Genomic DNA, 27,347 nt, shown 5'->3' on the forward strand with positions numbered 1-27,347 from the left:
GCTGTGTATGAAGGGATAGCACACCCTTGCTACAGCTCAAGCTAGGATCAGTAGGCCACAAACTAGTGTAGGTAGTACAACACTGCACAACACTAGAATGTCCTTAAGGACTGGAGCCAGTGGGTCCACCCAACCTTAGTATAAGGACATGCCTTTCTTTGACTTGAAAGCCAAGTGTGCTGCAAGGCACCTGAGGATAGGACAGAGTCCCTCCACACTACACCTGATAGATCTGTTGACCACTGATGATCTTAGATTAGCTCTAGGAGCTAAGGGGTCTGAATCAGGGGGTGGGTCAGCTATAGTCTCTGGGTCAGATGATGAAAATCAGGATGACCTGGACTCTGTGGTTGAAGGGCCAGACCCACAGGGGTCTGAAAGGGACAGAGGAATTCTCCCTAAGAGAGCTGACAGAGTGGAAGAGAGGCCTAGGTTCCCTTCAAGGGAATCTGACCACTCATATCACTCTGGCAGAGAATCTGTCCACCAGAGGAACTCATACTTTAATAGAAGAGAGACCTCCTCTGAAAGAATGTACAAACTGCTACAGTATGAGGAAGCAAGAGTTGCCCTCAAGGCCAAGCAGTTGGCATTAGACAAAGACGCCTTTGAGCTCCAGAGAGCTTCTAGAAAAAAGGGGTTAGAACCCCCTGGTGGCAGCAACAGTGTCCCTAGAGTCAGAGATTACATTCCAGACCATAGGAACTTGTCCAAGGTTGTTCCTCCCTACCAGAGTGGGGATGATATCCACAAATGGATAACTGCTATGGAGAGGGCCTGTAGAGTACAACAGGTCCCCCAGAAACAGTGGACAGCAATCTTGTGGCTCTCCTTTTCTGATAAAGGTAGAGGCAAGCTCCTCACTGTTAGAGAAGAGGATGCTGATGATTATGAAGTCCTGAAGAGTGCATTAATAAATGGGTTTGGCTTAACCACTGAACAGTACAGGTTGAAGTTCAGGGATACCCAGAAAGCACAGACTCAGGACTGGACTGACTTTGTAGATTGTGCAACCAAGGTTTTGGAGGGTTGGCTGGTTGGTAGTAGAGTTACTGATTTTAAGGGATTGTATAATCTTATGATGAGAGAACAGATCCTTAATAATAGCCAAAACCAGTTGTTGCATCAATACTTGGTGGACTCTGATCTGACCTCTCCCCAAGAATTGGGAAAGAAGGCAGACAAATGGGTCAGAACCCGGGTGAGGCAGAAAACCCAGAACCAAGGGGGTGACACTAAGAAGCAAGATCCTAAAGGCTCAGAGAAAGGTGGGGATAAGTCAAAAGACCAGCAGTCTTCACAAGGTCCCCAAAAATCTGCATCTGGTGGGGATTCACAGTCTAACAAAGGGAAAGGCCAAAAGAAGCCCTGGTGCAAATTCTGTAAACAGAAAGGGCACTGGACGTCTGACTATAACAAGTCCAAAGACCAAACCACCACCACTCCTGCCCCTAAGGCAACTGTTCCCCCTAGTGCAGCTACTGGTGGAGGTGGTAATCAGAATAAGGGTGTAGTAGGGTTGACCCTGGGTTCGGAAGTGGACTCTGGCCTAGTCAGGGTACCCACTCAGGCATTGCTGATTTGTGATGGATACATTGATATGTCCTTCCTAGTGAGCCCCAGTATTCTGGGCAAATACAAACAGCATGCTTGCAATAAATGGCAAACAGGCGTTGGCATTTAGGGACACAGGTGCTAGTGTCACCATGGTGGAAGAGAATCTTGTGGACCCTGGACAGATCATCCTGGGCGAAATGTACCAGGTTACCAATGCAAGCAATGTCAGGACCAACCATAGCCTGGCAGTTGTGAATTTCTCCTGGGGAGGGGTAACTGGCCTTAAGAAGTTTGTAGTCAGTGCAGACCTCCCTGTCGAATGTCTATTGGGCAATGATCTAGAGACTTCAGCCTGGTCTGAATTAGAGTTATGGTCTCATGCTGAGATGTTGGGCATACCTGCAGAGGTATTTGCTGTGACCAGGTCACAGGCCAAAATGCATAAAGCTGAACCAGCTCTGGATCCTGAAAGTATGGACCAGATGCTAAGCAAGAAGAGAAGCAGTAGGGTTAAGGCAGTGCCTCCCCCTCTGTCTCAGATCACAGGTTCACCTCTTGAGGGAGGTGAAGCAGATCCTGAAGAAGGAACTGCCCCAGAGGGACTTGAACCTGATCAGGTTGAGTTCTTGGGGGGACCTTCTAGGGAAGATCTGAGCAAAGAGCAACAGTGCTGCCCCTCTCTTGGACCCCTCAGACAGCAGGCTGCTTCTGAGGCTGCTGGGAGTGCTAGTGGGTCCTATAAAGTTTATTTGGATGAGGGACTCTTATATTCTGAGGCTAGAGATCCAACTCCTGGAGCCACCAGGAGGTTGATAATACCTCAGAAGTTTAGGGGGTTCCTCTTGACCCTAGCACATGACATCCCTTTGGCAGGACACTTGGGCCAAAACAAGACCTGGGATAGGCTTGCTCCACATTTTCATTGGCCACATATGTCAGAGGACACAAAGGAGTTTTGTCGCTACTGTGTCACTTGCCAAGCCAGTGGCAAGTCAGATGGCACAACAAAGGCCCCCCTGATACCACTACCTGTGGTGGGGGTGCCCTTTGAAAGGGTAGGGATTGACATTGTTGGTCCCCTTGACCCTCCAACAGCATCTGGGCACAGGTGTATCCTGGTGGTAGTGGATCATGCCACCAGGTACCCAGAAGCAATTCACCTGAGGACCACCACAGCCCCTGTGGTGGCAAGAGCCCTCATTGGAGTCTTCTCCAGAGTGGGTTTCCCAAAGGAGGTTATATCTGACAGAGAAACCAACTTCATGTCAGGGTATCTAAAAGCAATGTGGAAGGAGTGTGGTGTAAACTATAAATTCTCTACTCCCTATCACCCACAATGCAATGGGTTAGTTGAAAGGTTCAACAAAACCCTAAAGGAAATGATTAAAGGCCTCCCAGAAAAGCTTAGGCGAAAATGGGACCTTTTACTTCCCTGCCTTCTGTTTGCATACAGAGAGGTTCCACAGAATGGGGTTGGCTACAGCCCATTTGAAATTCTGTTTGGGCATCCTGTAAGAGGTCCATTATGTTTGGTGAAGGAGGGCTGGGAGTTACCTCTCAAACCTCCCAAACAGGATGTGATGGATTATGTACTTGGTCTCCGCTCCAGGATGGCTGAATACATGAAGAAGGCAACCAAAAACCTGGAGGCCAGCCAAAAACTACAAAAAACTTGGCATAACCAAAAGGCTGTGTTGAATGTATACCAGCCAGGACAGAAAGTGTGGGTGTTGGAGCCTGTGGCCCAAGCAGCTCTCCAAGACAAGTGGAGTGGCCCCCATGCAATTGTTGAGCAAAATGGAGAAGTCACCTACTTGGTGAATCTTGGAACTCTCAGGAGTCCCCTTAGGGTGCTCCATGTCAACAGATTGAAACCATATGTTGACAGGACTGACATGGGCTTGCTCATGGCAACTGATGAGGAACAGGAGGAGGAGAGTGACCCTCTCCCTGACCTGCTCTCACAGAACCCTGATGATGGGTCAGTAGATGGTGTTGCTTTGGCAAGCAGCCTCACTGATCATCAGCAAACTGAATGCAGACAAGTTTGGCAACAGTTTAACCTATGTTTAGCCTGACCCCTAGTCAGACTTCCTGGTGCACCCATGAGGTGGACACTGGAGACAGTCTGCCTGTCAAGAGTAAAATCTACAGGCAACCTGACCATGTCAGGGACTGTATCAGGACTGAAGTCCAGAAATTGTTGGAGTTAGGTGTAATTGAGCCTTCAGATAGCCCTTGGGCTAGTCCAGTAGTCCTAGTGCCCAAACCTCATACCCAGGGTGGTAAGAAAGAAATGAGGTTTTGTGTAGACTACAGAGGCCTAGATGCAGTCACCAGGACTGATGCCTATCCCATACCAAGGGCAGATGAGCTAATTGATACTTTGGCCTCAGCCAAGTATCATAGTACATTTGACCTAACAGGTGGATACTGGCAAATCAAGTTAGCTGAGGATGCCAAGGCAAAAACGGCATTTTCAACCCCTTGTGGGCACTATCACTTTGTGGTGATGCCCTTTGGTTTGAAAAATGCACCTGCCACTTTTCAGAGGTTGGTGAACAAAGTTCTGACAAGTATGGAAACTTATTGCTCAGCTTATCTAGATGATATTGCTGTTTTAGTTCCTCCTGTCAGGATCACCTGGTACACCTCAGAAATGTTTTGGAGGCCCTGCAAAAAGCAGGCCTCACCATCAAGGCCACTAAGTGCCAGATAGGGCAGAGTCAGGTTGTGTATCTGGGCCACCTTGTAGTAGGCCTGGGAGGTAAATTCCGTTCCGTTCGCGGAATTTGCGGAATTTGGGTAATTTCGCGTTCTGCGGAGAACGCAAAATTGCCCAAAATTCCGCTTTCCGCGACTTCGTGAAATTTTTGCTTGTTCGCGTTCTCAAAATGCGTGTTCGCAAGATATTTCTCCCCGAGCACGCAAACAGCGATTGTGAACAGGAAAAAAGCATCGCGAACAAGCAATTCCGCGTGTTCGCGGAATTTCTGCGTGTTCGCGGAGATTTTTTACCGTTTCGCAGAGATTTGCGTAACGCGATTACGCAAATTCCGCCCACCCCTACCTTGTAGGTGGAGGTCAGGTTCAACCTTTGCAGAGCAAGATCCAAACCATAATGGAATGGGTTGCTCCAACCACTCAGACACAGGTGAGAGCCTTTTTGGGCCTGACTGGGTACTATAGGAGGTTTGTTAAGGGATATGGATCTATAGTGACCCCTTAAATGATCTTACCGCAAAGAAAATGCTAAAAAAGGTTCACTTGACAGCTAGCTGTCAAAAGGCATTTGAAAACCTAAAGCAGGCCATGTGCACTGCCCCCATCTTACAGAGTCAAGACTACACCAAAATGTTCATTGTCCAAACAGATGCTTCTGAACTGGGTGTGGGAGCTGAACTGTCTCAACTGAATGATGAAGGTCAAGACCAGCCAGTAGCTTTTATAAGCAGAAGGCTGACCCCTAGTGAGAAACGTTGGTCAGCTATAGAGAGGGGGCCTTTGCTGTGGTGTGGGCCCTGAAGCAGCTGAGGCCATACTTGTTTGGCACTCCCTTCCTAGTTCAGACTGACCACAAGCCCCTCCTATGGCTCAAACAGATGAAAGGTGAAAACCCAAAACTTTTAAGGTGGTCCATTTCCCTACAGGGGATCGACTATACAGTGGAACATAGACCTGGGATCCAACATGCCAATGCAGATGGACTCTCAAGGTATTTCCACTTAGAACACGAAGACTCAACTGGTCAAGGTTAGTTTAGTGTCCCTGCATTTGGGGGGGGTTGTGTAGGAGAGTAGGATCTGCACTTATGTTGCCCCCACTTTTTTTCTGATGTTAACACTGGTTTCTGGCTATAGTCTGGCTGGGTCCCTGCTAATCAGGGCCCCAGTCTCTCTGTTCTCTCTAAGCAACTTGAAGTGCATATTAGATGCACTAGTGATCGGATACTGTGGTACCTTATGAGCCCCTAGTATATGGTACCTTTGGTACCAAGGGCATAGGTACTTCACAGGCCTACCAGGGGTTGAAGCATGTATTATGCCACCCCTGAGAAGCAGACTAAATCTGACACCACAGGCCTGCTACTGCAGCCTGAGTGAGGTAGTGTTAGCACTCCTCGTTGATATATAGGTTCCCTATATCCAACCTTACACACACATATAAACCTATCAGTCACCCCTAAGACAGGCCCTATCAATCCTGAGGGCAGGGTGCTTGGTTTCCATGTGAGGGGGTGCCTCTGCCTGAGCAGGGCCCCTCTGCAGCCCTCAGAGTCTATTCTCTGTGGCTGTTTGTGGATGCGGTTAAACCATATACTCTTAAGTGCATTATAACCTCGAGGTAAATGCTAACTCTGGGATGACTGCATCAAAACATGTTGTGTTTGGTGTCAAACGCTTTGGAATCATACCCCCACACCAGTAACTGGTGTGGGAGTATGATCCCACCCTTCTAGAGGGGTAGACATGTACCTACTGTGGAAACACGGTAGAATCCTGAAAGAGCCCTGGCATCACAAAATGGATGCCACCAGCACAGACACTGGGCTGCCCTCCTGCTGCTGACCAAAACTCACAGTGGAGGAGGCCCAACAATAGGCATCCTGTCACAGTGAGGTGTCACCACCTTCCAAGTGGGGGCAACAGAAGTGCAGATCCTACTCTCCTACACAACCCCCCCCAAACGTAGGGACACTAAACTAACCTTGACCAGTTGAGTCTTCGTGTTCTAAGTGGAAATACCTTGAGAGTCCATCTGCATTGGCATGTTGGATCCCAGGTCTATGTTCCACTGTATAGTCGATCCCCTGTAGGGAAATGGACCACCTTAAAAGTTTTGGGTTTTCACCTTTCATCTGTTTGAGCCATAGGAGGGGCTTGTGGTCAGTCTGAACTATGAAGGGAGTGCCAAACAAGTATGGCCTCAACTGCTTCAGGGCCCACACCACAGCAAAGGCCCCCTCTCTATAGCTGACCAACGTTTCTCACTAGGGGTCAGCCTTCTGCTTATAAAAGCTACTGGCTGGTCTTGACCTTCATCATTCAGTTGAGACAGTTCAGCTCCCACACCCAGTTCAGAAGCATCTGTTTGGACAATGAACTTTTTGGTGTAGTCTTGACTCTGTAAGATGGGGGCAGTGCACATGGCCTGCTTTAGGTTTTCAAATGCCTTTTGACAGCTAGCTGTCCAGTGAATCTTTTTTAGCATTTTCTTTGCGGTAAGATCATTTAAGGGGGTCACTATAGATCCATATCCCTTAACAAACCTCCTATAGTACCCAGTCAGGCCCAAAAAGGCTCTCACCTGTGTCTGAGTGGTTGATTCTTTCTTTATTTCATCTTTTCTCTCTCTTTTCCCTAGTGTAGTTTCCATCTTTCTAATGGATGCTCACGGCAATCTTCCTCGATCGCTTAATTACGATTGTCTGCCGTCCTATGACACTGCAAGTCCTGCAGGCCTATTGCCACTACTCAGGTCGCAATTTAGACTCCTACCGTGACCCTGCAACCGGGACAGAATACTACACAAGAGAGAAATTTCAAGAGTTCTTTGTTCTAGGTCTTAAATTGTAGTGTTCCTTCCCAGACGTGGTTTGATCTTGGAACAATGTTCGTGGATTAGTCGTATTCAAGCGACGATGTGATGGTATTGCTTCTTGAAGAATGTCGTCGTGCTCTTTCTCAGACAGTGTCCCATTTACGTGTGCATCACTAAAGGGCACGAATCGTGGAACCTTCTCACTTTCAGAGTCACCAATACCCCTGCGCACCCATTGATCGTAGGGTAAAGGCAAAGGCACTTTCTTACAATGTACACCGTGAATCAAATTTTTCTTTCCTTCGACTTTAACTGCTGTTCTCGTAGTTAGCAAAACCATTCGGGGCTCTCTCCACCTGGGTTCCAAATTTCTCGTCCTTTGGAAATTCTTGGTGCAGACCCAGTCACCTGGTCGGATGGAATGACCTGGGTCTGTGGAGGCCTCCGGCAGAGCACTCTGAACCTGTTGATGGAGAACACGCAATTTAGTCGTAAGGTCATGCAGGTAGTCAATCAACATTGGATATGGCAAGTCTGAGTATTTCTTAGGGCGAGGGACTCCCCATACATTAGCCGGGCGTCCAAAAACCACTTCGTAAGGGCTAAGTCCCAAACGAGAGTGTACTGCAGTTCTGGTGGACAGCAGAGCTAATTGGCAATGCATCGGGCCAATTGAGTCCTGTACTCGCTTGAACCTTTGCTAGTTTTAATTTTAAGGTTCCGTTGTAACATTCTACTAAAACCCGCTGACTGTGGATGATTTGCCGCATGGAACTTTTGCTTGATACCAAGACCTGCACAAACTTTTTGCATGACTTGGCCAACAAATTCGCTCCCATTGTCACTCCAGACAATGCGCGGCAAACCAAACCTGGGAAATAATTCTTTTAGTAGAACTTTAGCTGTGGATAAGGCTGTGTTATCCTTTAAAGGGTATTGTTAGAACCGGCGGTCTCTAGTTGGCAGAGGTATACACTTCTGACAAATAGGGACCAACCAACTCTAGTCAGGGCAAGGGGATTACACACTCAGATAACCCCTGCTACCCCCTTGGTAGCTTGGCAGAGCAGACAGGCTTATCTCAGAGGCAGTGTGTTAAGCATTTATGACCACATCCAGTAATAAAGTGAATACACTACAGATGGACACGACACAGAAGTTATTATAAAAATAGTATTTTTATATAAGGCTTAGCACAAGACCAAATAACGACAAAAATATACCACAGACTTAATAAATACTCTTTGGAAGGAAAAATAATAGTTCAAGTAAGGTTTCTTCTTGGCAAATAGTTCTTTAGCAAAGTATTCTTCTGAGCACAGGTCTTTGGCAACAATGTAACCCCCACAGGAGTCACACGACGTCGAGTCTACAAGATTCCCAAGGTTCGGCGTTGACCGCGAGGAGCGCTACGTCGAGCCTGGAGTCGCACAGACCCCACAAGTACAGTACCTTGAGAAACGAAGAGAACGAGGATCCACGGCGTCGAGATGTCGAGGTCGGCGTCGATCGTGCCTCGGAGTCGGGTCAATCCGCAGCGGTGTCGAGGGATGTCGGGCCGGAGCAGCGCTCACGGCATCGAGAAGGGCGTCGAGTCGATGCGATCAGCAGCGGCGTCGGGACGGGGTCGCTTGGAGGTGGAGCCGATACTCACTCCTCACTGGCGTTGATACCGGCGTCGAGACGGGGTCACTTGGAGCCGGGGCCGATACCCACTGCTCACTGGCGTTGCTGCTGGCATCGAGACTGCAGATTTTCCCTTGTGTACTGGAAACAACACTTTCCAGCAATTCAGCAAATGGTGAAGTCCTTTGGCCCTGTGACTTCAGCAGGAGACTGGCACTCTTCCAGTCCTTGGAGATTTCCTAGCAAGTGTTCAGAGAGTACACACCAAGTTCCTCTCTCCTTGTTCCTTGGCAAAAATAAAGAAGCAGCTTTCAGGTTCCTCCACCGCAAAACAGCACTCTGGCAGAAAGGGGAGGCAAGTCCTTAGATCAGCAGGCTTCTTGTCCTTGGTACAGGTTTCCTTGTCAGAAGTGATCTGAGTTCTTGGTTCAGGGGTCCTTCTCTTATACCCCTTTTTCCCTTTGTTCCCTTTGTCCAAGCAGGGAGATTCCCACCAGCTCAGGTTTGTTGGGGGTGTTGCCAGGCAGAGGCACCTGGCCTATTCACTGAGCAGGGCAGAGTCCTCAGCCGCCCAGCAGGAGGCGGAGCCAGTATTGTCACTGGCAGGAGCAGGGCTATCAGTCGCCCAGCAGGAGGCGGAGCCAGTATTGTGTCAGGCAGGGCAGGCTACTCTTCCCTCACTCTATGTGTAAACGCCCCATTCACCCCACACTGACTCATTCAGACCTCTGGAGCCACCCAGCCCCTGACACACACACCAACCCAGCAGAGACCGGTAGATAGTTGGACAAGAAAATAGCCACTTTCTAAAAGTGCTATTTCCAAACATAGAATTTAAAAACCATCCATCCTAAAGGGTGTGTTATTAAATTCTGAGTTCAGGGATACTAAACTCGACTTGCTACCATGCTCCCTGAGTCAGATAGACTATAAGGGAGTTAATAATCCGTCTGCCCATTCTGGCCTACTGGAGGCAGGTAGCCCTTCAATAGTGAAAAACGAAAATGGCTGTAATTCACTATTAGGTCATGCCACACACATCAGGGCATGACCTACCTTTTACCAACAATGCACCCTGCCCTAGGGCCTACCATAGAGGTGTCTGAAATGTGGCAAAGTGAAGGTTTGGAGACTGGCAAGTAGGTTTCCTTGCCAAGTCGACATGGCAGTCAGGGACTGCACGCAGGCGCTGCGGTGGCAGGCCTGAGACACATTTTACACGCTGCTTCTGTGGGTGGCACAACCAGTGCTGCAAGCCCACCAGCAGCAGTTTAACTTACACGCCCTTGGCACACGCAGTGCACTAGACTAGGGTCTGAACAGTAAGTCAACCAAGCCAATCATGGTAACACCAATCAATGTAACAATTTAACATAGGGAGCACTTGCACTGTGGCACTGATCAGCAGTGGCACAGTGCCCAAAGCAATAATCCAGCAAAAACATCGTAAACAGAGGAGGCAAACAGAAAAAAATGGAGGAGAGACTCATGCCAATGATGCCAGGTCTAACACGTGTCCCCTCCAGCTGAAATGTGGGGAGAACTACCCTTCACCCAGGGAGTCCTCATCACTAAGGCGGAAAAATCTGGACAGACCATCAGCATTGGCGTGATCTGTACCAGGGCGGTGTTCCACCGTAAAGTCCATCCCCTGTAGGGAAATGGACCACCTCAACAGCTTTGGGTTCTCACCCCTCATCTGCATTAGCCATCTGAGGGGCCTGTGGTCTGTCTGAACCCGGAAGTGAGTCCCAAACAGGTAGGGTCTTAGCTTCTTCAGCGCCCAGACCACAGCAAATGCCTCACGCTCTATCGCACTCCACCTTTGTTCCCTGGGAAGTAACCTCCGGCTGATGAAGGCTACAGGTAAGTCTCGGCCCTCCTCATTCATCTGTGCTAGAACAGCCCCCACACCATGCTCTGAAGCGTCTGTCTGGACAATGAATTCTTTTGAAAAGTCGGGTGCCTGGAGTACCGGTGCTGTACACATTGCAGTTTTCAGGGTGTCAAAGGCGTTCTGACAGGCGTCAGTCCAGATCACAAGTCTCGGCTGCTTCCTGGAAGTCAGCGAGGTCAAGGGGTGCACAATGTTGCCATACCCCTTGACAAACCTCCTGTAGTAACCCGTGAGACCCAAGAAGGCTCTCACCTGAGTCTGGGTTTTGGGCGGTTCCCAAGCCAGGATGGTATATATCTTGGGTTGCAGGGGGGCCACCTTGCCACTCCCTACTTGGTGCCCCAAGTACACCACTGAACCCTGCCCAATCTGGCACTTACTAGCCTTGATTGTGAGGCCTGCTCTGCGCAGGGCCAACAACACTTCGTGGAGGTGGCGCAAGTGTTCCTCCCAGCTGGCGCTGAACACTGCTATATCGTCCAGGTAGGCGGCGCTGAAATCTTCCAGCCCGGCCAATACCTGGTTAACCAACCTCTGGAATGTGGCAGGGGCATTCTTCATCCCAAAGGGCATCACACGGAACTGGTAGTGCCCATCTGGTGTGGAGAATGCAGACCTCTCTTTTGCCCCATCAGTCAAGGCGATCTGCCAGTACCCAGACGTTAGATCAAACGTACTAAGGTACCGGGCAGCTCCCAACCGATCGATGAGCTCATCAGCTCTGGGGATGGGGTGCGCGTCAGTCTTGGTGACCGAATTGAGTCCTCGGTAATCCACACAGAACCGAAGTTCTGGTGAAGCACCAGGCGCTGCAGTCTTTGGGACCAAGACCACTGGGCTGGCCCAAGGACTGCTAGAGGACTCAACCACCCCTAAGGCAAACATCTTGGAGACCTCCTCCTTGATATATGCTCTGACCTTTTCAGTCACCCTGTAGGCCTTGTGCCTCACAGGAGTGCTGTCCCCAGTGTCCACATCATGGACACACCACTGAGTGACACCAGGGATTAAGGAGAACAGATCAGGGAATTGTACCAACAGATGGCGACAATCTTGCTGCTGCTCAGGGGTCAGTGTGTCAGAGAGGACAACACCATCCACTGACCCATCTTTTTCTTTTGCACACAGGAGGTCAGGAAGAGGCTCACTCTCCTCCTCCATCCCAGCATCTGTGGCAAGGAGCATGCCCACTTCGGACCTTTCTAAGTGGGGCTTTAACCGGTTGACATGCAGGACCCTTAAGGGGTTCCTGGGAGACTTCAAGTCCACCAAGTAGGTGACATCGCTCTTTTTCTCCACAACCTCAAATGGTCCGGTCCACCTGTCCTTGAGCGCACAAGGTTCCACAGGGGCCATGACCCAAACTTTCTGACCAGGTTGAAGCTCAACCAGAGTGGCATTCTGATCATACCACCGCTTCATCTCTTCCTGGCTGGCCTCCAGATTTGCCTGAGCAAGATCTCTGAAGCGCCGAGTCTGGTTCCTAAAGGCCAGCATGTAACTATATACATCCTGGGGAGGTTTCCTGGGAGATTGCTCCCAGCCTTCTTTGACCAGACTCAAAGGTCCTCTTACCGGGTGACCATACAAAAGCTCAAAGGGGCTGAACCCTAGAGACTTTTGTGGCACCTCACGGTAAGCAAACAGCAGGCATGGCAAGAGGACGTCCCATTTACGCCTCATTGGTTCTTCAAGACCCATGATCATGCCTTTTAGGGTCCGGTTGAATCTCTCAACCAGCCCATTCCCTTGAGGGTGGTAAGGAGTGGTAAACTTGTAGGTTACCCCACACTCCTTCCACAGAGACTTCATATAATTCGAAATGAAGTTGGTGCCCCGGTCTGACACCACCTCTCTGGGGAACCCCATGCGGGAGAAAACACCCATCAGTGCCCGTCCCACCACGGGGGCCGTCACTGTGCGGAGAGGGATGGCTTCCGGGTACCGGGTGGCATGGTCCACCAAGACCAGGATAAACCTGTTGCCCATGGCTGTCTTGGGGTCCAGTGGCCCCACAATGTCAATTTCCACTCGCTCAAAGGGGGTACAGACGACGGGAAAAGGTTGGAGGGGAGCCTTCTGCTTCCGCCCACTTTTCCCACTTGCCTGACAAGTTTGACAGGTCCTACAATGGATATCTGAATCCCTTCTCATCTGGGGCCAATAAAAATGGGTGACAAGCCTGTCATAGGTCTTGTCCTGCCCCAGATGTCCAGCTAACGGAACGTCATGAGCCAACCCCAGTAGGAAGGCTCTGAAGCGCTGGGGTACCACCAGCACACGGGCTGACCCAGGCTCAGCAGCCTTAGGCTCGCTATACAGGAGGTCGTTCTCCCAGTAGACCCAATGTGATCCTGACTGATCACCTGTCGTTTGGGCTGAGGCCTGCTGCCTCATACCCACAAGAGAAGGGCACACTTTCTGTTCAGCACAAAATTCCTCCCTGGAGGGACCACAATCCTGCTGCCAATGGGTCAGCTCGGGCAGGTCTCCCAGTTCGGCCACTTGTTCTCCTGTCGGTTCCAGGGCATCCCCCTCAGGGTCTGCTCCCTCCTGGACCGCGGGAACGATGGGGGACGGTTTCCCGCGCCCCCTTCCCCTTCTCTTCACGGTTGGGACCTGGGCCATACTTTCAGGCTCCAGGGCCCCATCAACACCCTTACTGACTGACATGGACCGGGTGGTCGCACACACCCACTCAGGCAGACCCAACATTTCCAGATGCGATTTTCTCTCCACCTTAGCCCAAGGGGAGTCCTCCAAATCATTGCCCAGGAGATAATCAACAGGCATGGCGGGCCTCACAGCAACCTGAAGAGTACCTGAGACCCCCCCCCACTCAAAGGGAACTTGAGCTACCTCACACTGACTCTGTGAGTTGTCAGCAGCTACAACGGGGTAGAATGCATGAGGGACCACCTGCTCTCTGGACACCAAGTGACACTTGACAGCTGTCACACTCGCTCCGGTGTCTCTGAGAGCTTCCACCCTATGGCCATTAATGGTCACCCACTGCCTATATTTCTTAGTGTTACTAGGCAGAGGGGTTGGAGGGACCATTTCCACGTCTCCTAAAGAGACCAGGGACATTTCTGCGGGACCCCACCCACCGGGGGCACCCATCTCATCCCCTCCCAGGGCTACACTCGCTACCTGACGAGGGGGTGCACGTGGCGGTGCATTCGAATCCTTCATGGGACACTGGGGATCATAATAGCGGTGTCCCACCTGCTTACAGGCATAGCAGGTCATGGGGCCCCTGTGAACAGGTTTACCTGTCGGGGCCTCTGGCTTCTTTACAGGGGGAGGCTGGGAACCCTTCCCTTGGTTCCCTTGGGGACTACTTTGGGGCCCTTTCTGAAACTCCCTCTGTTTACCCCTGTCCCCCCCACTCTTCTGCTGGGGACCCTGCCCACCTTTGGCTGAGTCTCCCACTGGACCCTTGTGGACCCTGGTACTGACCCAGCGGTCCGCCTCCTCAGCAAGTTTTCTAGGGTTAGATAGCTTGCTATCAACAAGGTGCTGGCGTAGCTCTGGAAAACAGTTATTAGACAAGTGCTCCCAAGCAAACAAATCATAAAGAGCATCATAACTATCAACCTTGCTACCCTTTATCCAACCATCCATGGTTCTGCAGAAAAAAGACACATATTCAACCCACGTAGTACCAGGCAACTTCTTACATTCTCTAAAGGTTTGTCTGTACTTTTCTGGAGTTAAGCCATATCTCAGCATTAAAGCATCTTTCATATGAGTATAAGACATCCTATCCTCAGCAGGAAGGCTCAACAAGGTATCTCTCCCTTCATTTGTAAAGCGGCTCCACAACCCCGTTCCCCAATCATTCTCAGGGACCCGGTGGGCCAACAATGCTAACTCATACGCTTTAAACCATTGGCTAATATCTTCATTCTTACTGTAATCCTTGATCACATCTTTAGGAAAATAAAACCTACTTTCTGCAGGCACGGATGGAGCGCTGCCACCAGAGGGATTCAACTCTAAACTCTTAGTTTTAAGCTCCATCTCCCTCACCATCTTCTCACGTTCAAACGCTAATTTCTCTCTCTCAAAATCTAATCTTTTGCTCTCCATTTCAGCTTCTCTCTTGCTTCTTGCATTCTCTAATTCCAACTGCCCTCCTAATTTGAGTTTTGCCATTTCCAACTTGTACCCCCTCTCCTTCTCCCTGTCTTCTAATTCTTCGGGGGAAAGGCTCCTAGAGGACGCACTACTGCCTGGAGATGACACTGGCCCACCTGTGGGCTCTTCCTCTTCCTCTTCCTCTTCCGGTACCACCACCGGATCAGAGGGATTTCTGGCCTCTAACCAGGCCTTCAGCGCTTTGAGGAAGCCCTCTTTCTTTGAGACACCTGTGGTAGGAACTTTAAACTGCTTGCAAAATCCTTTTAGATCTTTTAGCGTGTAGGAATCTATCTTCTCCTTATCGAATTCCCCCACAACATTCTCCACAGGTGTAGCAGCTCCGGCATTCTCCATGGTCAAAACTGGCAGTGTTTAAAAAAAAATAAGCTCCAGGAAAGCGGAGAACAAAAATAGAATATCCTACCAAACAGACTGTGGCTGCGTTATGGTCTGCTTTCACTATGTAGCGTACACTAATCACTGCACATGAGTCATAAATGCAAAGTTCAAATCCTCACCGCTGACCACCAATGTTAGAACCGGCGGTCTCTAGTTGGCAGAGGTATACACTTCTGACAAATAGGGACCAACCAACTCTAGTCAGGGCAAGGGGATTACACACTCAGATAACCCCTGCTACCCCCTTGGTAGCTTGGCAGAGCAGACAGGCTTATCTCAGAGGCAGTGTGTTAAGCATTTATGACCACATCCAGTAATAAAGTGAATACACTACAGATGGACACGACACAGAAGTTATTATAAAAATAGTATTTTTATATAAGGCTTAGCACAAGACCAAATAACGACAAAAATATACCACAGACTTAATAAATACTCTTTGGAAGGAAAAATAATAGTTCAAGTAAGGTTTCTTCTTGGCAAATAGTTCTTTAGCAAAGTATTCTTCTGAGCACAGGTCTTTGGCAACAATGTAACCCCCACAGGAGTCACACGACGTCGAGTCTACAAGATTCCCAAGGTTCGGCGTTGACCGCGAGGAGCGCTACGTCGAGCCTGGAGTCGCACAGACCCCACAAGTACAGTACCTTGAGAAACGAAGAGAACGAGGATCCACGGCGTCGGGATGTCGGCGTCGAGGTCGGCGTCGATCGTGCCTCGGAGTCGGGTCAATCCGCAGCGGTGTCGAGGGATGTCGGGCCGGAGCAGCGCTCACGGCGTCGAGAAGGGCGTCGAGTCGATGCGATCAGCAGCGGCGTCGGGACGGGGTCGCTTGGAGGTGGAGCCGATACTCACTCCTCACTGGCGTTGATACCGGCGTCGAGACGGGGTCACTTGGAGCCGGGGCTGATACCCACTGCTCACTGGCGTTGCTGCTGGCGTCGAGACTGCAGATTTTCCCTTGTGTACTGGAAACAACACTTTCCAGCAATTCAGCAAATGGTGAAGTCCTTTGGCCCTGTGACTTCAGCAGGAGACTGGCACTCTTCCAGTCCTTGGAGATTTCCTAGCAAGTGTTCAGAGAGTACACACCAAGTTCCTCTCTCCTTGTTCCTTGGCAAAAATAAAGAAGCAGCTTTCAGGTTCCTCCACCGCAAAACAGCACTCTGGCAGAAAGGGGAGGCAAGTCCTTAGATCAGCAGGCTTCTTGTCCTTGGTACAGGTTTCCTTGTCAGAAGTGATCTGAGTTCTTGGTTCAGGGGTCCTTCTCTTATACCCCTTTTTCCCTTTGTTCCCTTTGTCCAAGCAGGGAGATTCCCACCAGCTCAGGTTTGTTGGGGGTGTTGCCAGGCAGAGGCACCTGGCCTATTCACTGAGCAGGGCAGAGTCCTCAGCCGCCCAGCAGGAGGCGGAGCCAGTATTGTCACTGGCAGGAGCAGGGCTATCAGTCGCCCAGCAGGAGGCGGAGCCAGTATTGTGTCAGGCAGGGCAGGCTACTCTTCCCTCACTCTATGTGTAAACGCCCCATTCACCCCACACTGACTCATTCAGACCTCTGGAGCCACCCAGCCCCTGACACACACACCAACCCAGCAGAGACCGGTAGATAGTTGGACAAGAAAATAGCCACTTTCTAAAAGTGCTATTTCCAAACATAGAATTTAAAAACCATCCATCCTAAAGGGTGTGTTATTAAATTCTGAGTTCAGGGATACTAAACTCGACTTGCTACCATGCTCCCTGAGTCAGATAGATTATAAGGGAGTTAATAATCCGTCTGCCCATTCTGGCCTACTGGAGGCAGGTAGCCCTTCAATAGTGAAAAACGAAAATGGCTGTAATTCACTATTAGGTCATGCCACACACATCAGGGCATGACCTACCTTTTACCAACAATGCACCCTGCCCTAGGGCCTACCATAGAGGTGTCTGAAATGTGGCAAAGTGAAGGTTTAGAGACTGGCAAGTAGGTTTCCTTGCCAAGTCGACATGGCAGTCAGGGACTGCACGCAGGCGCTGCGGTGGCAGGCCTGAGACACATTTTACACGCTGCTTCTGTGGGTGGCACAACCAGTGCTACAAGCCCACCAGCAGCAGTTTAACTTACACGCCCTTGGCACACGCAGTGCACTAGACTAGGGTCTGAACAGTAAGTCAACCAAGCCAATCATGGTAACACCAATCAATGTAACAATTTAACATAGGGAGCACTTGCACTGTGGCACTGATCAGCAGTGGCACAGTGCCCAAAGCAATAATCCAGCAAAAACATCGTAAACAGAGGAGGCAAACAGAAAAAAATGGAGGAGAGACTCATGCCAATGATGCCAGGTCTAACAGGTATGCTTCTATCCATCTTGAAAAGGCGCATACTACCACCAGAACGTATTTGAGGTTGTTGCATTGCTCCATATGAATATAATCGATCTGCAACGCCTTAAATGGATATGTTGGAGGAGCAAAGTGACCTGCTGGAGTTGGGGTTCCCTTTCCCGGATTGTACATTATACAAACAATACAATGTTTCACTATATTGTCTGCGCATTTTGGGATTTGTTCATTCTGCCATACTGGAGCTAGAAGTTTGCATATACCCTTTGCACTTAAGTGGGCTGGACCATGTGTCATAGTAACCACTGGGAGTACATAGGCATGTGGTAACAGCCAACGTTGGTGTTCAGATAATTCTACCCAACAACCCATCTCATCCAATATTCCTGTACTTTCTTTCCACTTACTTAACTCCCTCTCTGAAGCCTCTTTCTGAATCGCTTTTACACTTTCCACTGTATCCTCATACATTCCTCTCTCTCGGACCCAATTTGCAGGACCCGCCACACACATTCGACTTGTAACATCTCTTGCTGTCTTTTTCGCTACTTCGTCTGCAAATGCATTTCCTTGACCAACATCATCTGTAATCTTTTTGTGTGCACTACACTTCACAATTGCTATTTGGGTGGGTAAAGCAAGTGATTCAAGAAGATCAGTCACTAACTGACCATGTTGTATTATGGTGACATGAGAAGTGATAAAATCCCTTTCCTTCCAGAGACGCCCAAAGTTAAACGCTACGCCAAAGGCATATTGGCTGTCAGTGTACACGTTCACTCTCTTTCCCTTTGACAATACACAAGCTCTTGTTAATGCTATCAATTCTGCTGCTTGCGCTGAATTGTGTCTAATGCGTGCAGTTTCCACAACTGTATGTAAAGTAGTTACATCATAGGCTGAAACTGTATCTCCATTAGGCATTTTAAAACAAGAACCGTGTACCCATAGAGTTCCATCCGGATTCTCTAGTGGTGTGTCTTTCAAGTCAATTCTTCCTTTTGTCTCTTCCTCAGTACGGAAGAAACAATCATGTTGCTCCTCAACACTTTTCTCATCTGAAAGGGGCAACAGAGTAGCTGGATTTAGGGTATTACATTGTTTAATGTGTATGTGACTAGACAAAAGCGTCAGCTCGTATCCAGTTAGACGAGCACTCGTAAGATGCTGCGTTTTCGTTCTGTTTAGTAAGGTGTCCACTGCATGTGGTACCATGACAATGAGAGTGTTATCCAACACTATTCCAGCAGACTGTCGAATAGAAATTGCTGCTGCTGCTGTCGCTCTGAGACAACTGGGCAATGCTTTAGCTACAGGATCTAACGTAGCCGAAAAATAGGCAGATGGCCGCTGTTTGTCTCCAAATTGCTGTGTTAAAACTGACAATGCACAACCCTCTCTCTCATGAACATAGAGCGAAAAAGGCTTAGTATAATCAGGGGTGCCTAGTACAGGAGCAGAACACAGAGCAGTACGTAAATCAGTGAAACTCTTTTGGCACTCATCAGTCCAAGGAAGGGGCTGAGGCGTATCTTTTGAAGTGAGTGCCAACAAAGGTTTGGCTATTAAAGAGAAGTTAGGGATCCACTGCCTACAATAGGAGGTAATACCCAGAAAGGCACGTACTTCCCTTTGTGTGGATGGCACAGACATTTGCGTAATCGCCTGAATTCGTTCTGGTGTTAATCGCCGTCCCTCCTTTGATAGGAGATGACCCAAGTAGGTAACCTCTCGACAGACATATTGTAATTTGGAAGGTGAAACCTTATGATTCAGATTACAAATATCTTCTGAATCAGCGGCGACTAACATGTCGTCCATGTATTGGATAAGAGCAGCACGAGGCGGCAAATGAAAAGTATCAAGATGACATTTTAAAGCTTGGCTGTAAATGGAGGGACTTTCACAATAGCCCTGAGGTGCGCGCTTAAACCAGAAGCTTCGGCCTCCAAGAGAGAAGCCAAAAATGTCCCTACTCTCTTCTGCAATGGGAATATTAAAGAAGGCATTCTTTAGATCAATAACAGAGAACCAAGTCGCTGTGGAAGGTATCATCGTCAACAGAGCAGTGATATCTGGATCAACAGGAAATTGTGGTACAACAATTTTGTTTACCTCCCGCAGATCAATTACGAAACGATATACAGGTGGCTTAGAAGGATCAGTGCATTTAAGAACAGGAAGAATAGGACTATTGCATTTGTTACCTCTTGTTTCTTCAACCACACCCTTCTGGATCAAATCATGAATGATTTCCAAAAGCGTTCTTTCACCTTCAATAGAAATCCTATACTGCGGGATGCGCAGCAATTCAACATTGGGCTTGAGGGTGACAACATAAGGTGGAATCTCAAGACAACCCACATCATTCGGACCCGTGGCCCAAAGCACTGCTGGAAGAGAAAGCAATTCAGGTGGAAACTGATCTTTGGACAAATACATTGGAGAAGTCAATTTCTGTCCTAAAGTAAGGTGTACACCAGAAGGAGAACAATATATTGTAGCATGCATTCTCTTCAATAAGTCCAAACCCAACAGATTCTCACCGCAACCATTCGTCAATAGAAGTGGAGCTTCCAAATCATAAGGACCAACTGAAATAGGCAAAGGGTAAGAAACCGGATTATGAACAGGGGCGCCAGAAAATCCTACAGAAACATTCGTTAAGCCAGACAAAGGTGCCCCATGGAGTTTAGAATGAATGATAGAACTTCTCATTGCCCCAGTATCTAGAAGAAATGGCTCTGAAACACCCATTGTAGTGACGTTAACATAAGGTCCATTCTGATCTACTGGGATCGACACAACTCTCTTACTTTGTCCATGGCTGTCCTAGTTAGCATGAAGACTTTCATTCTCGCCTTCAATATAATGGTCTTCATTGTAATACTGTGTAGACCTAACATTTTGCTGATCAAAGTAGGTCACGGAATTGGGAGAAGGAAGGGCACGATGTTCTTGAGTCAACACACCCCGACCTCTACCTCTGTTTGCTGACTGGAGGCCAGCACGACCTCGTGGAGCAGATAATGCTCTGTTGCGTTGCAATAAAACCGGACAACTATTCTTAAAATGACCTTCCTCTCTACAATAGGCACATTGATTAGGTCCTAACAAAGGTCGCGGAATGTATGGCTCAGGTTTTTGATACAACCTCTGAAACTGCAGAGGCTGTTGAAATTGAGGCTGAGTATAACATGGAGAATAAGCTTGTTGCAAGAGAACCTTCGTTTTTAGTTCTTTCGTCTTTTTCTCTTGCTTCTCTTTTTCTTCTTTATCTCTATTTTCATAATATTGTGCCGTAGCCAATATCTGGGCAGAAGAAGAAACAGCCCGTGAGCTTTCTGAATCTTTTAATTTGTGTGACAGCTCGGGAAGCAAATTATATACAAATTTGTCCACAAATAATCGCTGTCCACCCTCTGTAGCCATATCTTGACCACTATGATCAATAAATGTCTCTTCAAAACGAGTAAAGAAATCAGAAACACTCTCATCTTTCTTTTGTTTGCATGCTGCTAATTTATCCCAATTAACTCTCAATGCAGGCATCATAGTTTTCATTAATGTAATAATTCTACCAGGGAGTTCCGAAATCAAAGCGTCAGGCTTTGCACCACCCACTAGATCTCTGTCTGTGGTAGTTATAACATCCCAAGTAGCACCTAGTTCCTGGGCGTGATCCTCTCTACGAATCTTAGCCCATATTGTCTGTGGGACTACATTTCCCATTAACATATCGATATCAGCTAGGTTCATGATGCAAACATCAACTGTCTGTGATAATTCTTTATAATAACCTGCAGGGTTTTTACGAGGATCCGGTAGAGTATTCTTAAGGGCCAAAACTTCAGATCTCTTCCAGGGGACATGTACCCATATACGTTGGAAATGAGCAGGGATAGGTGCATTACCACCTACTCCCGCTACCTCTTCCTTCTATACTGGAGGAACCTCTCTCATGGGATAATTTTTCAGTGTCAGTTTAACCGACGGATCAGAATCAAGGAAAGCCTGAGAGGACAATAAGGATCTATAAGAAATAAGTGTCCTTACAGCTTTCTTAACCTTAGAACCCACAATAAGTCCTTTATCAAAATCAGTCTGAACATCTAATAGATCTTGTGGGATCGGACTCGAACTCACATCTTCGCATTCTTTAATGAGTGTGTCGCACATTGTATTAAAAACATATCTTTGCGTAGGCGCATTCCATTGTGAAAAGGTAGACATAATATCAAGCACACTGTATTGAGGACCCTTTTTGATCCATCTACATACAAGAGAGTCCAACCTTTCTCGTTCTTCAAAATCTGGGAACTGACTACGAGACTGTCTTAGAGCAAAAGCTGGAGACACATTTAAAGCTTCAAAGAAAGGAGATAGAATACCAGTGACTGTGTCCGTGAGACGCTTACGCACAGACGGAGAATTAGACATAAGAATTGGAGACAAAGTATTAGGAGAACTGACAGAAGGAGAATCGATAACTGCAGGAGGAGCAGAAGGCAAGAGAAATCTAAGATCAGGAGATGAGGGCAAAGAAGATGAAGTTAACAGTAAAACCGGCAAAGGCGGTAATACTGGAGGAGGCAAATGCGGAAGAGCCAGAACAGGCGGAGGTACCGCTGGTGGCTGAACAGGCTCTAACGGCTGAGGTGCATTGGCACTTTGTGCATAGGGCGGAGGCAACCTTAATAAGCGGGACATTAGGGGATCTTCTTCTATATCTTTCTTATTATCAGTAGGGGAAACAGGCAACACCGGATAGCATTTATCTATCGCCATATGATGCTGTCTTTCTGAGATTTCAGTCGTATTATCAATTTCATTGTTTTTAAACTGTTGGGCAGCCTGTATAATTGTCATACCCTGTGCTTTTCTATCTTGTTTTGCTTGTTTAATTTCTTTCTGTTTGGCTTCCTTACGCCAAATGCGGAAAGAGTCAAACATTGACGGCCGGGCTTTTCTTTTGAATAAAACTGCTTCTAAATTGTCTAGCACATCAGGATCAAAACTACCATTTTCTGGCCATTTTAAAACACCATCTTTCTTTGTGTATTGGGTCCATGCCTCGCTAAAGGCAATGGGGCCAATACCATGTTTTGAATAGAGCTCATATGTGGGATAGGGGTGGGCGGAATTTGCGTAATCGCGTTACGCAAATCTCCGCGAAACGGTAAAAACTCTCCGCGAACACGCAGAAATTCCGCGAACACGCGGAATTGCTTGTTCGCGATACTTTTTGCCTGTTCGCAATCGCTGTTTGCGTGCTCGGGGTGAGATATCTCGCAAACACGCATATTGAGAACACGAACAAGCAAAAAATTTCGCGAAGTCGCGGAACTCAGATTTTTGGGCAACTGCGCGTTCTCCGCGGAACGCGAAATTACCCAAATTCCGCAAATTCCGCGAACGGAACGGAATTTACCGCCCAGGCCTAATGTGGGAGTTCCAACCGAAGGAATCGGACAAGAGTCCTCAAGTCGGGAATCCCTATTACAACCCAAGCAACAAATTCTTCCAAACTTAGTCAGACCAGGCATCTCGTGATATCACCGGACTGTTCACAAACTTCAAGGGGGTAAAACTCAGTTTACGCGGCATAAATGCACTTACCCTCGGCTTCGGCTATTGCAATAGTCGAATCTAAGGACCACAAATACTAAGGAAACAAAGGACAAAAATTGTGGGCGCGACCCATGAAGATACTTAACTAAGGACGTCTTCTCACACCAACAGAGGCCCGTCTATCGTCTCTCTTTACCATACATCATCAAAGGAAGGGCCAAGGCAGGGCAGCAGTCAGGGCAGCGGTCGTTAGTAGCCGTCAGGAAGGAGTAACCGCGCTGCAAAAGACCTTCGGACCACTTTCGACATACAGGGGTCGCTTAATGTGGCTCGCGAACCCTCCGGAATTTTCTTGCGGGGTTCCTCACGACCTTCGGGCAGAACCGGTACCACTGAAGCCGTCCCACGAACCAGAACCTTTTGGGTCTGGCGGCGCAGGGTACGCCCTAGTCTCCTGGATTCACCTGCTCAGCTACACAGAGACACGGGACACTCTGTCGGCGTTAGAAGATCAGGTTTTATTAGCTGCAGCTAGTACAGTTATCCTAGAAGTACACAAGGTAGGTTCTCAGGAGACTGCCACTTCACTCTGTGGCGCACCAACTTATATACTACATAGAAACATATACATTAACCAAATGTACATCCAGAGTACACAAGAAAGAGCCAATAAGGAAAGTTGGAAGACAGGACAGAACCAACATGAGAGTTTGGAAAACAAAATGTCAGATGACTCGAAGAAACCTCTCCTCCAACTATGTTTGTCACCCCTCCCTCCAACTAATTCATTAAAGGATTCGTAACTAACTTGCAGGTGGCGAGATACGTTTGTGTGTGTTGGAGGACAGTTGTGAAACGAGAGAATGCTAGCAGAAGACAGTGAAGGCCAGACGATAAGATAAAGTCAGAAAAGAATAGTGTGAACCAACAGATAGTTGAGACGGGGATTAGAAAAGCCAGACAGGGATTAGTGTACTCGGCCAGTCCTAACATCAGCTTTGCAAACAGAGGCAGAAAACGTATTTCGACACCAGGCTGCAGAAAAAGCAGAATAGACTTTGCTCGCCGTGCTGCCTGAGTGATGGCAACACAAAATGGCGGTGGAGCACAAAATGGCGGGTCGATTCGATCGTGATCAGAAATCGAAGTTCCTCATAGCTGGGCTGACTCCATCCTTCGGTTAACACAGACTAGGCATATTGAGCCCATAAAGTTGGATAAGGCCGTATCTCGCACAGTCAACTCTACAGGGGTCTAACTTGTGATTAAAATCACCGAGTACTAAGACCAAGTCCTTCTGATAGGCATCTATGATCTCCGCAATATCCTCTTTAAACTCAGATCTGCTTTATATTACTTATATCAACCTCCCTGCATATGAACATTTACGATGATTATACCATCATAATCGGGATTCGGGCCCAGAAGGTGCACTCTAGCGGCCACCAACCATTTGCATTTAACTTTCAGAGGGACTACTTGTTTAGCTATTTTAGTCGCTATCATAGTTATTTGTCCACCCGCCAGACAGCCAAACTGGCTAATCTTCGCTGGTGTATTCAATTGTACGTACCCTTCCTGCAAGGGGGTTTCTTCGCACAGCCAAGTTTCTTGTAGACACACAATTTCAAAGTATTTGATTGCTTTTTTTTAAATCATCTATTTGAGATATTCTATTATAACCATTGATATTCCAAGTCAGTATTCCCAGGCTGTGTGATGACCCTACCTCCTAATCGATTTTGCCTAACCAGCTTTTTCCGTCATTGTCCAATGATGTTAAAGGCCTATATCTATTTATTAATTTTAATCCTTTTCCATGCTCTTCCCTTTCATCAATTTGCAGCATAATTTTTAGGTTTTCCTTATTTTCGTATGCCTGCTCAATTAATCGAATCTGCCTCGTTACCAGTCCTGCATGATTTTTTAGGAAGGGCTGCTTACCTAAGCCTCTATCTCTTAGTTCCTGTTCTGGGACTAATATGATCCTTCTTCAAGTAAGTCCAGTTCTGCGCCCATTAATGCTACCTTTACCAATCGTGAGTATAGCAAGACCTTGGTTACTTCTTGTCCCTTTACATTTTCTGTGAATCCCACCTGCCTGAGGTCTTCTGACCTTATGTCTTTCAGACCTACACATTTAGAGAAGGTGTGAAGCAATTGAGTTTGATTTAAAAGAATTAATTTTCTTCCTTTCTTTCCACCTTTCTTATGATTTGTCGATTCAAGATATAACAATAGTTCATTCTCCATTTCCCTTTCTTTTTCACACGATCTTCTCCTAACCTCCGCTCTCCATTTCCTCTCTGGTACTTCCATACCCTTCTGTTTCCCTTCCCTCCTTTGTTCTTCAGATTCCCCTTTTTTCCCCATGCCTACCCACCCGCTAGTTCTTGTACATGGGTTGTATTATAGGGTTCAGTGTCATTCTCTTCAATTTTTTTATCTTGTGTTCTTCTCTTAGTATCTATATGTTTTACATCATTATTCACTAAACTCTGTTCCTGATATTTATTTAGGTCTTTCACTGGACTCTCATATCCTTCCACTGTAATCACATCCTCCCTTCCTTATGTTTTATGACCAGTTCCTTCTTACCCCTTCTCACTTGTCTCCTTGTTATAGGTATATATTGTTTATATCTCGTTGTTTCTCCCCGTTTTTTATAATCGGGTATCGTGATATATATATGCTCTGTTTTCCCTTATGTACCTGATCTTCCTCCTCCTCCTCCCTCTGTAACAGTAATCCTTCTCCTGTAACCGGTCTCACTATAGAAGGTATATGGTCCTTTATTTGTTTCAACTCCCCCACAATTAATTGTAATTCTTTTTGATCTTTCAAAATGTCATTTTTCATTACAGAGACTTCCAACAGGCCATGCAAGGTCTTCTGTAGGATCAACATTACTTCTATCATTGAGGCGCTAGATGACGCTGTAATTTCTAGGTTAGATATTAACCCTTCCACTGGGTCATTCACCCTTGCTGGGGGTGAGCTTATTTCCTGTCGCTCCTCTTCCTGTGCTTCAACTCTTGTATTATCATGTTCCATTTCTGTACTCCTCTCTGCCTCCCCTTCCTCTGTATTTTGCCTCTCGAGTGCAGAGAATAGCAGAGGGGATGACGACAGTTTTGGTTCGAGTATCAGATCACTTATATTTGAGATGTCGTAATGTCTGGCATTTCCAGATTCTGTAAAGTAAAACTATTAGGCCCCAATTGCTTTCCGTCACATATATTAGTCTCCAATAATTGGTTATTTTTAAAATGTTTATCCATAACAGCTTTTGTTGATTTGATGACTGATGCTCCATCTCCATGTCCTCCTTTTTGTTCCTCTGCTTCAATACACTGTGGGTCTTTACTTAACAGTGTGCAGTGAACTCCGCTCTGCCGGCGGAGTTCGCGGAGTTTCCCCCACTCTGCGTTCCGCTTTTGATGCATCGTTCAGGAAAAAAACTACGCTATTTCCATGGCATAGCGGAGTTTACCACGGCAGCCTCTCACCCCTTCAAGTCATGAGCAACAAGACTTCATTTAACTGCCTAGAGCGCCTCCACCAATACAAACACCTCAGTCATCCAATCAGACTGGAGAGACTAGAGATTAGTGTTTCACTCCTGCGCATGACTGTGTGTCTTAGCGTAGAGAAGATGCGAGAGTGGAGCTCCATCGACAATTGGATTCAGCCGCATGCAAACCTCAAATGTGACTAACGAGCACACCCCATTTATGTACCGAAAGGCAGGGAAGGAACTCTTCATATCTTCAATGCAGCCTGATATAAATAACTGTGCCAGAATTGGGGCCAGTGCAAGTCTATATAAGTTCCCTGGTGCCTCCCTCCCTGCAGTCAAACAGCAACGGCCGGTCCGACAGAAGAACTTCAGTGAAGTCTTTATTTATGGACGGTAGAGTTAGAGTAGAGACTGGCCTCTGTGCCCTCCTGCTATATCGGTGCAGCTGCTTTGCTCACTCAAGCTCTGTGCCTAGCTTTATTGATGGCTTCCAGGGTTTGGGTGGCTCGAAGTCACTACTGCAGTGCAACCTATCTCGCCACCATGATGAGAGACGTACCTCGGACACACAGTTTACCCAGTGTTGCCAGATTGGGCTATTTCCCTCACAATTGGGTGACATTTTTCCCATATGTGCGGGAAAAACCCATACCTGGCGGGGGGCTACTTTTTGGGAGGGTATAAGCCCATCGTGCGCAAAAATACTGCTGGGGCGGCGCCAACCACAAGGAATCTGTTGGCATGCGCTTGCTGGTGAAT

Source organism: Triturus cristatus, chromosome 2_2 (assembly GCF_964204655.1).
Source record: "Triturus cristatus chromosome 2_2, aTriCri1.1, whole genome shotgun sequence".
NCBI classification, from domain to species: Eukaryota; Metazoa; Chordata; class Amphibia; order Caudata; family Salamandridae; genus Triturus; species Triturus cristatus.